The sequence below is a fragment of the Mustela erminea genome, chromosome X (genome assembly GCF_009829155.1).
Source record: "Mustela erminea isolate mMusErm1 chromosome X, mMusErm1.Pri, whole genome shotgun sequence".
Classification (NCBI taxonomy): domain Eukaryota; kingdom Metazoa; phylum Chordata; class Mammalia; order Carnivora; family Mustelidae; genus Mustela; species Mustela erminea.
The window spans coordinates 28,062,736-28,078,603 of record NC_045635.1 but is presented as its reverse complement, the minus strand read 5'-3'; the positions used below and the strand labels follow the sequence as shown (position 1 = coordinate 28,078,603).

Genomic DNA, 15,868 nt, shown 5'->3' with positions numbered 1-15,868 from the left:
GTGAGTTGAATTCATGATGCATATTGCATTTGTTTATTAATTTTTATGGCTGGATAGTATTCCTTCCTGTGAATATACAATTTAATTATATATTCTATTGTTGAGAAAATTTGGGCTGGCTCCAATTTGGGATCATTATGAATCACACTGCTGTGAACCTAACTGTACATATATTTTCATGAATGTATGTATGCTTTTGCATTGAGTATATACCTAAGATTGAAATTGCTGAATTACTGGGTATATGCATATTTAGCTTTACGGGAAATACAGAAGAGTTTTCCTAAGTTGATGCATAAATTTATATACTCTCATCAGTAGTGGATAAAGTACAAATTGCTTCACATCCTCATCGGTACTTGATATTGTCAGATTGTTAATGTGAGCCTTGATGGTTGTTTTCTAACAGTATCTCTTGTGAACGTTCGCATGTAGTGATGACTAATGAGATTAAAAACGCAATGACAGTTGTTTCATTGGCTGTTAGAAATACCTATTGGAGCGCCTGGGTGGCTCAGTAGGTTGAGGCCTCTGCCTTTGGCTTGGGTCGTGATCTCAAGGTCCTGGGATCGAGCCCCACATCGGGCTCTCTGCTCAGCGGGGAGCCTGCTTCCCTCTTTCTCTCTCTCTCTCTCTCTGTCTGTCTGCTTCTCTGCCTACTTGTGATCTCTGTCTGTCAAGTAAATAAATAAAATCTTAAAAAAAAGAAATACCTGGGGCGCCTGGGTGGCTCAGTGGATTAAGCCGCTGCCTTCGGCTCAGGTCATGATCTCAGTGTCCTGGGATCGAGCCCCGCATCGGGCTCTCTGCTCAGCAGGGAGCCTGCTTCCCCCTCTGTCTCTGCCTGCCTCTCTGCCTACTTGTGATCTCTCTCTCTGTCAAATAAAATAAATAAAATCTTTAAAAAAAAAAAAAAAGAAATACCTATTTTTTGAAATGCCTGCCTGTTGGAATATGTGTATTTCTCTTAGTGACTTGTTGCAGTTATTTAAAAATATGTATTCAGGATTTTAATCCTTTGTTGATATCTAGATTATAATTTCATTTTTCTTTGCTTTTATGAGGTGCTTTGTCCTTTTACTTTTTAATGATATCTTTTTTAATACACAGAAGTTTTATGTTCAGTATACTCCACTTAAGTATTTTCTTTTATACTCCACTTAAGTATTTTCTTTTATGGTTATTGTATTTTTGTCCTGAGTTTAAAAATAAATTTTTCTACTCTGTGACCCAAAATATATTCTCCTGAGTTGTCATATAGGAACTTAATTGTTTTTTTAAAAAAGATTTTATTTATTTATTTGACAGAGAGAGAGAGATCACAAGTAGGCAGAGAGGCAGGCAGAGAGAGAAGGGGAAGCAGGCTCCCTGTTGAGCAGAGAGCCCAGTTCGGGGCTTGATCACAGGACCCTGAGATCATGACCTGAGCTGAAGTCAGAGGCTTAACCCACTGAACCACCCAGGTGCCCCTAAAGAGTGTTTTCTTTTTTTAAGATTTTATTTATTTTATTTGACAGAGATCACAAGTAGGCAAAGAGGCAGGCAGAGAGAGAGAGGGGGAAGCAGGCTCCCCGCTGAGCAGAGAGCCTAATGTGGGGCTCTATCCCAGGACCCTGGAATCATGACTGGAGCCGAAGGCAGAAGCTTTTAACCCACTGAGCCACCCAGGCACCCCTGGGACTTAATTGCTTTACCTATTATATTACAATCCATCTAGTATTTCTGGTGTGAGGAAGGAATGAATGTCTTTTTTTTTTTCCCATTTAGATCAAACTAAAGTAGCATGATTTATTGCAAAGACCATGCTTAATGTTCTGCACTTTCACTTTTAATAAAATGCTCATACATATATGGGTCACTTTATGAACTCCAATCCAGTTTCATTTGTACATTTCCCTGTAGTTATGCCAATACCACATTGTTTTAATTACTATGGCTTTATGATAAATTTTGACAGCTGATAGTATTGTAAAAGAAAAATTGGAACATTTGGCAAAATGGGCAAGATGGAATTTATTCAAGACTATTGCATTAGCAGGGCACCTGGGTGGCTCAGTGGGTTAAAGCCTCTGCCTTCGGCTCAGGTTGTGATCTCAGGGTCCTGGGATCGAGCCCCGCGTCGGGCTCTCTGCTCAGCCGGAAGCCTGCTTCCCCCTCTCTCTCTGCCTGCCTCTCTGCCTACTTGTGATCTCTGCCTGTCAAATAGATAAATAAAATCTTTAAAAAAAAAAAGATTATTGCATTAGGGATCAAGACTGATGTAACAGGGAAGAGATTGAAGTCAGTTCCCCTGAACAGAGTGGACGAGTTTATTAGTGCTGAAATGAGTGGGCATAAAAGTACTAGAGGACCTTTGTGGGCTTGGGTAGTCAATGTGATTATGCCATCTTTGTTTGCTAATTGTCCCTTTATCAGAGTTAGGCTCCTACTCTCTCAGAGTTTGGGACTCCAGGGCACTATCTTTCTTGATAATTACATTTCAAAGGGATGGATTTCAGGTCCTGGAGAAAGACATTCTTGGGTTGTAGATTTACATCTTAAAGGGGTAGAGAAAAATTTACAATTGCAAATTCCCTAAAGTAAGTGCTCTAAGAAAAAGAAGGGGCCTACAGCCAAAGTTTAGTCAAGCTGAGGGAAACTCTAAATCTATCTTGGTTAATGTAAACCATTCACATTTGTTTTCTCCCTTTAAGAGATTAACTGGGCTATTTTTGTTTATTCACATTTCCATATAGATTTTAGAATCAGCTCATCTGCCCCACCTCAAAACCTGCTATGATCTTAATTGGGGTTTATTGGCTGTATGGATTAATTTGTGGTAAATTAACATCTTTATTATGTAAAACTTTTCAGTTCATGAATATGGAAAGCCTTTGATTTATTTAGGCCTTTGTATTCTTCCAATAATGTTTTATTGTTTCCAGGATAGTGGGTCTTAGACTTTTTATGAGATTTGTTCCTTTATTTGATATTTTTTTTTTATTTTTGCTGTTGTTGTGAATGGTATCTTTTCAAAATTTCATTTTCTGTTTGTCTTTTGCTGATAGGGAGAAATACAACTTGATTTTTGTTTCTTAGCTTTGTATCCAGAGATCATGCTCACAATTTGAATAGTTTATCTGTCACATCACTCAGCTGTACATATAAGGTTGTTTGTAATTACTGTTTTGCTTCTCCCTTTCCAATCATTGTTCATTTAATCAGTTTTTCTTGCCTTATTATGCTGTATACTCTAGTACAATGAGATTATTGTTGATTGTTTCTCATTTTAGGTCTCAGAGGTGAGGTTTCTAGTAAATCACTACAAAGTATATCTCTTATAGGTTTGTTGTAGATGCCTTTTATTCCTAATATTCTAAAAGGCCGCATCATTGCTGGGTGCTGAATTTTAGCAAACATTTTTTTCAGGATCACTTGAAATGATCATATTAGTTTTCTTCTTTATTCTCTTAATACGTAAAGTCACACTGCTTAATTTTCTAGAGTAAAAATAGCCTTGCATTCCTGACATAAGCCAAGCATAGATAATATGTATAATCTTTTTTGTTTGTTGCTTGATCTCTTTCTTAACATTTGCTAACATTTAATTTAGAATTTTCCCATTGTGTCCGTGAAAGAGATTGGCTTATTGTTTTCCTTGTAAGAGGTTGCTAGGTTTAAGTGCCTGATTGTACAGGCTTCAGAACTTGCCATTTGTACCAGGAATTTTCTTTATTGGAGAAGTATTAAATGAAAGATTAAATATATTTAAATAAGACTTTGCATTTCTCATTTCCAAATTCAGGTTTTGTCAACATTTTCCACATTTTCCATTCTTTCTTTTTCTTTTTTTTTTTTTTTTTTTTTGGTCAGTTTGAGTGATTTGTGTCTTTCTAGGAATTTGTGTTTGGCACCTAAAATTATAAGTACATTCAGGGCGCCTGTGTGGCTCAGTCAGTTAAGTGTCTGCTTTCAACTCAGGTCATGATCCCAGGGTCCTGGTATCGAGCCCCGAGTTGGGCTCTTTGCTCAGAGGGGAGCCTGCTTCTCTCTGTTCCTCTGCCCCTGCTCCTGTGCTTTTTTCTCTCACTTTCTCAAATAAGTAAATAAAATATTCAAAAAAATAAAATAAAATTACAAGTATATTCAAATAAAATTCTTTTTCATACATATGGTACTTAATGTTTAAATGTGATATGAAACTATAAATATCTAGCTTCTGTGGAAAAAAGCAACTGATCTGGTGACCCTTTGCCTGTTCTCCTGTTAGCCTCAGTAAGAATTAGATAGCTTTCCCATCTTTAGCATGAACTCTCTATTTAGCTACAATCCCCATTATTGCCCATTCTCTTATACCTAGATTATTTTGCACGTGTTATTATGCATAAACATTAGAATTTGTGATTTCTTATAGATGGAATAGTTCAGTACATAGAATGAGGCATAGAGGGGTATCTGTTTTTCACTCACCTGATTATAAATAGGACAAATAATGGATTATGTTCCTGGTTTAGAATTTAGGTCAAAGATTTTCAACTCTTGTATAAAATATAAGACATAATAAACTGTAGGTAAAATATGAAAAACTAGTCATCTTTGTGTCATGCTGAAATGTTTTGTTATATTCTATATTAAAGTTATGTTATACTGTAGGCTTATCACATCTGGAAACAAAAGCTAATTTTCCACCAACTAAGCTCTAAATATTTACCAGTCACAAGCATCCCAATAATTTATCACAGTTTTCAGAGCATTTTCACATTTGTTTACTTGGCCAGGAGGCTACCAGGCCATGTACTAACATCTCTCTTTCACTAGTGGGAAATCTAAATCGTAACAAGATAAAGTATTTGCTTAGAGGTATTACTGAGTTGGGCAACAGTAGAACTGGGACAAGAATCCAGGCAATCTACTTTAGGCCTGGTGATATGAACCAGGTGAGCACATTCAGAGATGCTGCTATACTGTTAATGCCCACTGTAAGTAGTAAAGATCTAGGATTCTAGGTGGGAAAGACAGAGCTTCACATGTGATTCTCATCTCCTGTGGCTCTTCAGATTTACCATAAACAGATCTCTTGTTGCCGTAAATGACTGGTAGGCAGGTATTTAATGACAGAGAAAGAAAAACAGTTTCTAAGACAATACTTAGGAGAAAAATCCCTGTATTGATAACTATAGTGGTGATACTGAGCTTTGAGACATTTTTGTACTATATGAAATTCATGTGTTGCATTAATCACAGTGGTAGGGAGTTCCCTCTGCCCCAAGAAGTCCAGAGACCATAAGGCATAAAACAATCAGGAACAGTAAAACCTTTAAATTACCAAAGAATGCTTAGGAATACAATGGATTCTGGGAAGGACGTTGTCATGCTGGAACGCTCTTTAGGACTCCTGCTCTTGATTCTCTGGTATCCCAATTAGATAGACTGGTGGAATCTGGGGAGTACAGAGTTGATTAAGCTGCCACAGAACATTAAATAATAGCCTGCAAATAATAACAGCATCAACAACTGGGCCTTTCAGGATTTATTCATTAGCACTTTATAAGCCCATAAATAATATATAGAACTGACTGTAATGGCACAGGGGAGCATGCTTCTTTAAGTTAAAAATCTCACTATGTTTTTAACATAATCACCAAGACAAAATTTCATTAACAAATTAGACAGTCATATTTACCTTTGAAAAATAAGACTTTGTGAAAGAGCACACGTTCTTGATCTGGGAGTGTAAGTATTTTCTGATTTTTAAAAATACTTTAAGCAATAGGAGGTAAATGTCAAAAATATTCTTAGATGAAATTATAACATTAGGCTTCAAATCCTTGTTAAAAATGTGTGGTTAAATCTAGTCAAACTTCTGCCAAAATTAAATATGAAAATACTCAAAAAGGATTCAGCATCTGTACGTCTCGCTCAGTTCTGTAGCACCCATTACGAGGCAAATTGAATGCTGCATGTTCCCCTCAGTAAATGACATCATGAAAGAACACAGGCTTGTAGCCAGACAGATCTGAGGTCATATCCCTGAAACTCAATCCTGGGGCCTCCGTGGCCTTAGATGAGTTACTGAACTCATCTCATGACCAGATGTCACCTATAAACCACACCTTTACAAGTGGCCAGCGTTCCTTCACAGGTCCCTTGAGTTCAGTCCAGAGGGACTGCAGGATCATTTAAACAGAAGGAAGAATGAGAATTTCAGAGAAATCTACAATAAGTGTTTCCCAGCACATCAGGGCACGTTTTTCCACACTGGACCATATATTAGCGAAGATATAAGGCATGCCATTTTATAATATGCTGCTTTGGTTAGCAGTTTGTAGAAACGTGAAATTGAGAAAAGAATTATAGTATTGGCTAAACAGTAGTCAGTAGTACTCTACCCCATTTCTAGCCTCATGATTGGTGTTATTTTCATTTCTTTCAATGAGTTACTTGATGTTATTTCCACATCACCATCAGTAAGGTGAAGTTGCTTATACTTTTTAACTCTTCTATGTTTTTAAAGTAGGAAAAAAATTAAAAAATGTTAATTTTCAGGAGGCTCATTACACAATTACACATAAAAGTCATTTATCTGGGGAGTATATCCCAAGGTCTGAAACTAAAATAAAATGAGATGGGCTGCCTGCTGTCTCCCTTTTGTATAAATCCCAGTTGCGGCTGTGTTGTGTGGTCTATGGCACATAATTGTTCCTTTCTTTGTAGACATACTCCTGGGACCACTTTATCTCTTCCTGCCAGTCTTGATGGCCACAGTTCAGCTCTCACATTCTATCCCTGGCCTCAATAAATTCAAGGGTCAAGATACTTAAGTTTTACGTTCCAGGCTTGTCAAATTTTCCTCAGTTGCCTTTATCCAAATGTTCCTCTGATAGCTACTTCTCACTTTTGCTTTGAAAAACCAACTCAACCAAACAAAGGAACTCAGATGAGAAATGTCCTTGGCTTGTATAATGATATGGAATAAAATTAAATGGGGGGGGAGGCTTCCTCATTGTGCATCTAAGCACAAATGATAATGAAGTTGTGATTTAGCCCATGAAAGTGTGTTAGAGTAAGTGAACCGACCTTTAGCTTCTCTTACTGCTGAGACAAAATGAGAACATAAATAAAAATTAATTTCTTCTTATCACTTCACAAGATGTTATAATTCATTTTGATTTATGTACATAATGTTTACATAGCATTACAAAAATGTGCATTACTTCTAAAAGCTCAAAGGATTCATATACTTAAATAGAAACTCAGAGAAATACTTTCTTTCTCTAGAGAAGAGGTTTCTAATCCTAATACAGTGATGCTCCAAAAAAATTATTTAGCTTTATGTCAGTCCCATTTGATCCAATCTCTTAGACTTGTTAAATCCCTTTAGGCAATGATAGGAACCAGTGTCTTTGAGTGATTATAGAGTTGACTGATAATCTTCCAATTGCTTAGCTCTATTCTTTGTAATTCAAATTAGGGCCAACATTTCTAAGTAATAACCAGATAAATCCATAACTTCGAGCACTGTGTATGTCTATTTATATTTGTGCATATGCCATTACAAAAATCTACCTGTGGGCTGACATGTACAATATATGAGCAAGCAATTTCTAATTCACTTATCTAATTTTACTGAGATGAGTAAAAAGCATCCTGCCCACATTCTAACAGAAGTGACTTAGATTCAGTTCACTGAGGGCTTTCGGAGAGTAACAGTGGAATGTGTTAATAAAGGATAGTTATACTCTCTTGTGTTGTAAATCTTTAAAGAAGAATATAATTGAAGACTAAACAACTAGTTGTAAAGATTTAATAAGTACCTTTCTAGAGTGAGTAGGGTGAAATAGATGACCCTTGCTGGTTCTTGGAAGATTTGAAATAAACACAATGATCAAACAAAATGTAAATAGCTATTAACACTTGTATGACTCAGTTCAAATTAAAACTGTTTTTCAATATATAATCTTGCTTAATATTTGTACCAATTCTTACAGGGGTTGGCATGATTGTTTTCATAGAGAGAGAGAGGAAATTATTTAGCCATGAATTTCTGAAAAGTCACTTGATTTTTGGGGGGATGTGAGATAATTTAAAAGACATTCAAAGAACTGTCAGAATCATTACAAGAGAGGGATGTGTTTCATTTTTTTTTTCTGGGTGGCTCACTTGGTTGAGCATCCAACTCTTGATTTCAGTTCAGGTCATGATCTCAGGGTCATGAGATCAAGCCCTGTGAGTCAGAATCTGCTTCAGCGTAGAGTCTGCTTGTCCCTCAGGCTCTGCTCCTCCCTACCTCTGCCTGTGCTTGCTCTCTCTTTAACATAAATAAATCTTAAAAAATGTTTTTATTTTTGTAATTTGTGAAGACATACACATGTTGGTAATCCAAGCAATTGACTGGCCTAACACATAAATCTAAGCTGTTTAGCTCAAGATATTTGTATCTTCCCCACATAAAACACAAAATTATAGAGTGATAGCATTTATGTATTTGGGAATTTGAATCACAATAAATTATTAAAATTTTTATATTTAAATAATTTGAAATAATTTTAATTCAGTAATTGAAATGTATTTTCTCAAATTTTCCCACTGTAATAAATAGATCTTTACTTTCAACAACTTAAATTTTGTGAGATTTTTTTTAAAAGATTTTATTTATTTATTTTGAAAGACAGAGATCACAAGTAGGCAGAGAGGCAGGCAGAGAGAGAGGGAAACGGGCTCCCTGCTGAGCAGAGAACCCTATGTGGGGCTCAATCCCAGGACCTGAGATCATGACCTGAGCCAAAGGCAGAGGCCTAACCCACTAAGCCATCCAGGCACCCCTGTGAGATATTTTCTAATGCCATGGAATCAGTCCCTCTTAAATATACCTTTTATGTTAGTTTGTTAGGGCTGCCATAACAAAATACCAAAGACTGGGTAACCTGGATAACAGAAAATTTTTTTTCGTAGTTCTGGAGCCTTGAAGTGAAAGATCAAAGTATTGGCAGGTTTTGTTCCTTCTGGGGCCTTTCTCCTTGGCTTACAGATGGCTGTCTTCTCGCTGTGTCTTCATATGGTCTCTCCTGTGTGCCCACACATCCCTGGTATCTTTCTCTGTATGCAGAATTCCTCTTCTTATAAGGATACCTGTCAGATTAGATTGGGTCCCACCCTAATAACCTCATTTTAACTTAAAATCCCTATGTAAAAGTCCTAACTATAAAGGCCCTGTCACCTAATACAGTCACGTTCTGTAGTAGAGGGGGATAGGGCTTTACCTTATGAAATGTTTAAAAAGATTTTATTTGTTTATATATTTATTTATTTACTTACTTACATGAGAGAGAGATAAACAGGGGAGCAGCAGGTGTAGGTAGAAGCAGGCTCCCCAATGAGCAGGGAGCCTGACATGGGCCTCGATCCCAGGATCCTGTGATCATGATCTGAGATGAAGTCAGATGCTTAACTGACTGAGCCACCCAGGGACCCGTTCAGCATATGAATTTTAAGCATACATAGTTCAAATGTCCATTAAATGAAGAATAGATAAAGAAGATGTGGGGTGTACACACACACTCACACAGACACACACAGACACACGCGTGCGCACACACACACACACACACACACACAATGGAATATTACTTAGCCATCAAAAAGAATAAAATCTTGCTATTTGGTATGACATGGATGGAGATAGTGAATATTATGTTAAGTGAAATAAATCAGTCAGAGAAAGATGAATTCTGTATGATTTCACTCATGTATTGAATTTAAAAAGCAAAACAAATGATCATAGGAGGAAAAATGAGAGAGGTAAACTAGGAAACAGATTCTAAACTGTAGAGAGCAAGCTGATGATTACCAGAGGGGAGGGGAGTAAGGGGATGGATATAATAGGTGATGGGGATTAAGGAGTGCTCTTGTTGTTGTGATAAGCACAGGGTGATGTATGGAAGTGTTAAATCGCTGTATTATACACCTGAAACTAATATTACACTGTATGTTAACTAGAATTTAAATATAAATTTAGAAAAAGATATAAATGTTTCAAAGCGTAAGTGTAGATACATATTAGAACAGTTTTGTGCTGAACTCATTGAAACTACAAAGCATATTATGTGTCCTTCAACTAACATCTTCTTGCATTAAGATACAAGTCTTTGTAAATGTGTGTGTAGAATTATATGGGAATAGTTATACTTTTAATTCACTGAAACTATAGTGTGTATAATGCTATAATGTGTCCTTCAACTAACATCTTCTCTCATTAAGATAGATTCAAAAAAAAGGAGACACCGTTCAGCCTATAACTTTTTATTTCAAGTCTTCATTTAAATTCTAGTTAGTTAACATATATGGTAAAATTGGTTTTAGGTGTAGAATTTAGTGATTCATCACTTACCACCCAGTGGTAATTGTAATAAGTGCCCCCCCCTTAATACCCATCATTCATTTAGCTCATCCTCCACCCACCTCCCTGCATCAACCCTCAGTTTGTTCTCTATAGTTAAGAGTCTCTTATGGTTTGCTTCCCTGTCTCTTTTTTCCCTTTCCCCTAGCTTTATCTGTTTTGTTTCTTAAATCTCACATATGAGTGAGATCATATGGTATTGATCTTTCTCTGGCTGACTTATTTTGCGTAGCATAATACACTCTAGCTCCGTCCACATCACTGAAAATGGCAAGATTTCATTCTTTTTGATGGCTGAGACCTAAATATGAGACAGGAAACCATCAAAATCCTAGAGGGGAACACAGGCAGCAACCTCCTTGACCTTGCCCTTGGCAGCTTCTTACTACACACATCTCTGGAGGCCAGGGAAGCAAAAGCAAAATGAACTATCGGGACTTCATCAAGATAAAAAGCTTCTGCATGACAAAGGAAACAATCAACACAACTAAAAGGTAACCTATGAAATGGGAGAAGATGTTTGCAAATAACATATCTGATAAAGGGTCAGTAGCCACAATCTATAAAGAACTTACCAACTCAACACCGAAAAAACAAATAATCCAGTTAAGAAATGGGTAGAAGACATGTACAGATATTTCTCCAAAGAAGACATCCAGGTAGCCTACTGACATGTGAAAAGATGCTCAACATCCTTTATCATCAAGGAAACACAAATCAAAACCAGGATGCAATGCCTCCTCACACCTGTCAGAATGGCTAAGATTAACAACACGAGAGACAACAGATGTTGGTAAGGATGTGGAGAAACACCTACACTGTTGGTGAGAATGCAAGCTGGTACAACCACTCTGGAAAACAGTATAGAGGTTCCTCAAAATGTTAAATATAGAACTGCTCAGCAATTGCCCTGCTAGGTATTTACCCAAGGGACACAAAAATACTGACTCCAAGTGGCACATACACCCCAGTGTTTATAGCAGCATTACCAGCCCATAATTTCTTTCATTCTGTTCATTTTTGTCACACAGTGTGTGTTCAATATGTATTTGTTGTTTAGACGGATTCATGATGGATGAATAAATGCATTAAAGACTTTCATTAACTGAAAGTTAAAATATTGGATTGGTTGAGTTATAAGCATTTAATGGATTATCAAAATTATCTATTATTATTATTAGAATACCAAAGACCCTTCTTCAAATAATTTTCTTAATAGGTTGACTATGTATCTATGTGTATTATTAATTTTTTGTTACCTATTCATATAGTGAAAAAAGAACTACAGTGTAAAGTTTATCACATTAGTATATTTTGGAATTTCTATAAAATTAATAATCTAAAGGAATCTAGTGTATGGAGATCTTTATTTGGATTTGTTTAATAAGATGTCCTATGAAAATTAATAAATTATAATCATCAGCCTATGAGATTACAAACATAAGATGCTCTTCAGCAGATACCAGAGAGATGATGCTATATCTGTTTAGAAGTTTCAGTACATTTCCTTACATTTATGAAGATGGTGCTTCACTTTGAGTGTATCTTTCCCATGCTTGACTCCCATCTCCAGTGGGATCGAGGGGATGCAATCAACATCCCACAATTTGGCCTTTTATATCTTTATCTTCAAATCAGGCAGATAGTGTAGCTTATTGCTATAAGGGGTCAGATTTTCTCTGAAGCTAATTTTTTTTTTCTCCACAGCAAATCCATTCACACACCATTTTACCTGATGTGTACTGACATGGTCACTAAGAAATTCACTTAAAGAATCTCTAATACGTTTCAGAAAAAAAAAATCCTAAATACTTGGTTGTAATAACTTAATCGTTAATGTTGTTGAATTCATTGATTTATGTTAGCACGTTTCCTTTGGTTATCTTGCACTATTATTTCAGTGGTATGGCTTCTGCCACAAACTAATATCATTCAAAAGGAATAGAAAATGAAACAATAAAAAGTTTGAAAATCAGTTACATTAGGTTGAAAGCAATAATGTTTTTATTGACATTTCTGAAGAAAAACTGAAAACTCACTTGTGACTAAGCTGCATATGAGTACATGATCATTTTCATACTGTTAGTAGAATGTTTATTGCCTATTCCTGACTCATGATGGTACTCCTTTTTTGAAAAGATGGTAGGGTAGACAGTTTTTAAGAAATTGGATAGGTGTTCAAGCATCCTAGAAATTGGAGGATTTTTCATGGTGCTAATTGCATTTGTATTATCTGAGTCATATTTTAATATCTTCTAGGTAGATCAATCCATGTGGCATCAATTATGGCAAGGCTTATTATCTTAGATACCAAATATATTTGTAAAATGTATGAGTTACAACTTTTGTAGCCCAAATTTTATACAAAACAAAGCATATCTCTATTCTGAGATACTTCCCATTGTAAAGATCCAGTGGCTATGGAAAAATAATTCTCTTATTTATGTTAAAGTCAAAAAGTTGAAGTTTAAGTCTCTGAAGTACATCATAATGGAATTAAAATAAATGATACATATTTTTGTCCTAAAACATTCCCTCATCACATTACATAAATATAAATATGCTTATACATATATATATTTTTTCCATCTAAATAACATTGGTAGTCAGGTATATGACAGTACCTGAGCAGTGAGATAACTGTGGCTAAGGCAGCAGCTGCAGAAGCCAGACCAGCTGAGGCCATCATTGAGGCTAGAGCCCACATGGGGGGCCATGCTAGAGGCTGTTGTGGAGGCAGCTGGGGGAAAATATCACATGGCTACCTGTGAAGCTTACCGAGACGGCGATCTGGGCACTCAAGACCTACCAGAGCCACAATAATTTAATTCCCTTTCTATCTTCAATTCAGTTCCAAGAGCTCTAAGTTCTTGTCAAAATTCCTTACCAAAAAAAAAAAAAAAAAAGGATTCCCCTTGATGAAGTGTATGCCTTTAACTTCTGTTGGTCAAATGTGCGTAAAGACCACCCTCAGCGCAGCTGTGACTACATCCAGCCAACGTTCTCTAGCTCTGGAGTCTGCCAGCTTAATTGCCCAGGATTTATACACAATAAAGGTACAGTGTGTGCCACAAAATGATTCATATGAGATAACAAAAGGAAAAATGAGCCAGGCGAAGGAATTCCATGACCAAAGGACGGGAGTGATCAAACCTGGTGGACCCTATATAGGGACAAGAGTGCAGATTTGGAAAGCACCTCAAGCTGTTTCAGATACAGTGCCTGAGAGGAAGGGGTCAACCCCCACAAATCTTGCACATATGAGTCAAAAGTCACATGGCAGCAGCCATCTATCTCAGTGGTGACCTAAGGGACAGGGTGGTTCACTTACTGGTCCTGAAGTCCTGCAAGAAACCTGAGCTGCTGACTCTGCTGCAGAAACATGGTGTCAGAAAGAAAGAAAAAAAAGAAAGGAAGGAAGAAAGAAGGAAGATAGATGAGAACTCCCTTGGAACAATTCTGCAAAAGGTAGCCAATCTGAATCTTAAAGACCTCTCATATACTTTAAATGATTGTGTTTTTAAAGTGCTTCAAAGAGACTGGCCCCGATACAGTGAAATAGACAGAAATAAGCAGAAGGCCATTAGGCACTGCTCTCGAGCACACTAAATCTGACTCAGAACACTGCCAGCACTGGCCATTCAGAATCTCCTGTATATTCTAGAAAAGATGTCGCATCGTCTCCTCAGAAACAGCTTTGAGATTCAGATTTCACTGATCCTTTACTGAATAAAAAAACTTGAATATCTCACCTGAAAGATCCAGTGCCTCCATCATTAAGTGATCATTTGAAATCCCAGCAGTGAAAAATCTGCTCCAGGCCTCCTGTTGTCCCCTGCAGCCGCTGCCGTCCCTACCCTTCTGCCGCTAGCTTCAATCCACCTGCCCAGCTCCGGTCCTCCCCAGATCATAAATTCTAACTCCAGTTTCCCCAGCACTCCAGCAGGCCGGGGGACTCAAGATCTACCTGTTGACAGTTTTAGTCCAAACACTATTAACTATCAGGACCGGCAAGACAGTTATACTTCTAGGACTCCTCTGGAAAACCTTAACCCTGGTTTAGTTCTACTAAAGTGTCCAAAGCCTTTGGAAGAAAACCATTCATTGTCTCACAGAGAGTCCAAAAAAGGCTAAAAAGAGAAGGAAAAGTGCCAAAGTAAAATGCACATTGAGACAACTGAAGAAAAGGAAGAGGACCTTAAAATAGAAGAGGAAATTGCCAACCTGCACAACTCCAGTCCCAATTCCTTTGAAGAAGTTAAAGAGGGTTGCAGTATGTCCATCAAGCCTTCTTCAACTGAACTCCCAGATGATTTGACAGAATCTATTGCTGTCGTCTCCTATGAGACAAGGATGGCTTTGGTGCTGATTATGAGTCTGGGGCCTTGCATGCCAGGATGGAGACTGTAGCTAGAAGATTTATCAAGCTGGACGAACAGCAGAAGCAGCTTTCTCCAGGCTCAAAGGTGTATCACAATGTTCATGAAGAAGTCTTACGATAATATCAGAAGATCAAGCAGTCCAGTCCCAATTTTCTTGAAGAAAAATACAGATGCAAGTAACTTCCTAACAAGCTGGCTCTCATCAGAAGTCTAATCGGAGAATTTGATGGAGCGCAAGCAGAGTCAAGGCATGGGACCTCTGCTTGGACTAGAAGCTGTGAATAAACTTAAAGTTATCTACTTAAAATTCCAAATGAGTTGTTATGAGATTTTTTTAAAAATGAAACTTGGCTTTGTTGAAAGTTTCAGTGTTCGGAGACTTGATTTATTTATTATTTTTCCCCATTGTACTTTGCTTCCCTGCAGTTTTGAAGCTGCATTTTCTAGTCCTCCCACCACACCCCAAGGCTTAGGTTTGTCAAGGAAATAAGTTTGTTTAATATTGGGGATCCAGTGACTGTACTTCAAATAATTTTTTTTCCTTAGAAACTTGTGTTTGTCATTAGAAACTTTTTTTTTCAAGTTGTTATTTATTTGGGAGAGAGAGAAAGAGAAAGAGAGAGAGCATGAGCTGGGGGAGGGGTAGAGGGAAAAGCAGACTCCCCGCTGAGCAAGGAGCCCAATGACGGGCTCCATCCCAGAATCATGGGATCATGACCTGAGCCAAAGGCAGGCACTTAACCACCTGAGCCTCCTAGATGAAATGATATCTTTAAAGATATTGGGGGTTAAGTGTCCACACTTTAAAGTTATATGTATTTAAAAAAAAACAGTGATGTGGAAGGTGAATTGATTTTGGATAAACATAAGCCTACTTTCTGACCTTTCTTATTGCAGACTCTTTCCCTTATAGGATAGAATGTAGAAATTTGCACAAAACTCAAAAAAATTAAAACATTGTTTTGGAGGGTTAAGAAATAGAAAGGTATAGGAATATGTGTATGTGCATAGATTATGTGTATGTGTAGAGATATGTACACACATATGTGCATACAGGCTGATTTGATCTAGAACTATAAATCCACTCTGCAAATTAACCACCTGTTGCAAT

General features: G+C 37.1%; 1 protein-coding gene and 1 pseudogene across 5 annotated transcripts in view; both read left to right on the top strand.

The window, feature by feature from the left end:
• The window catches only part of DMD (dystrophin), a 2,094,983-nt gene that overhangs the window by 635,284 nt on the left and 1,443,831 nt on the right, over positions 1–15,868 (top strand). The window lies entirely within an intron of this gene.
• On the top strand, positions 12,351–15,088 carry LOC116582705 (annotated as a pseudogene).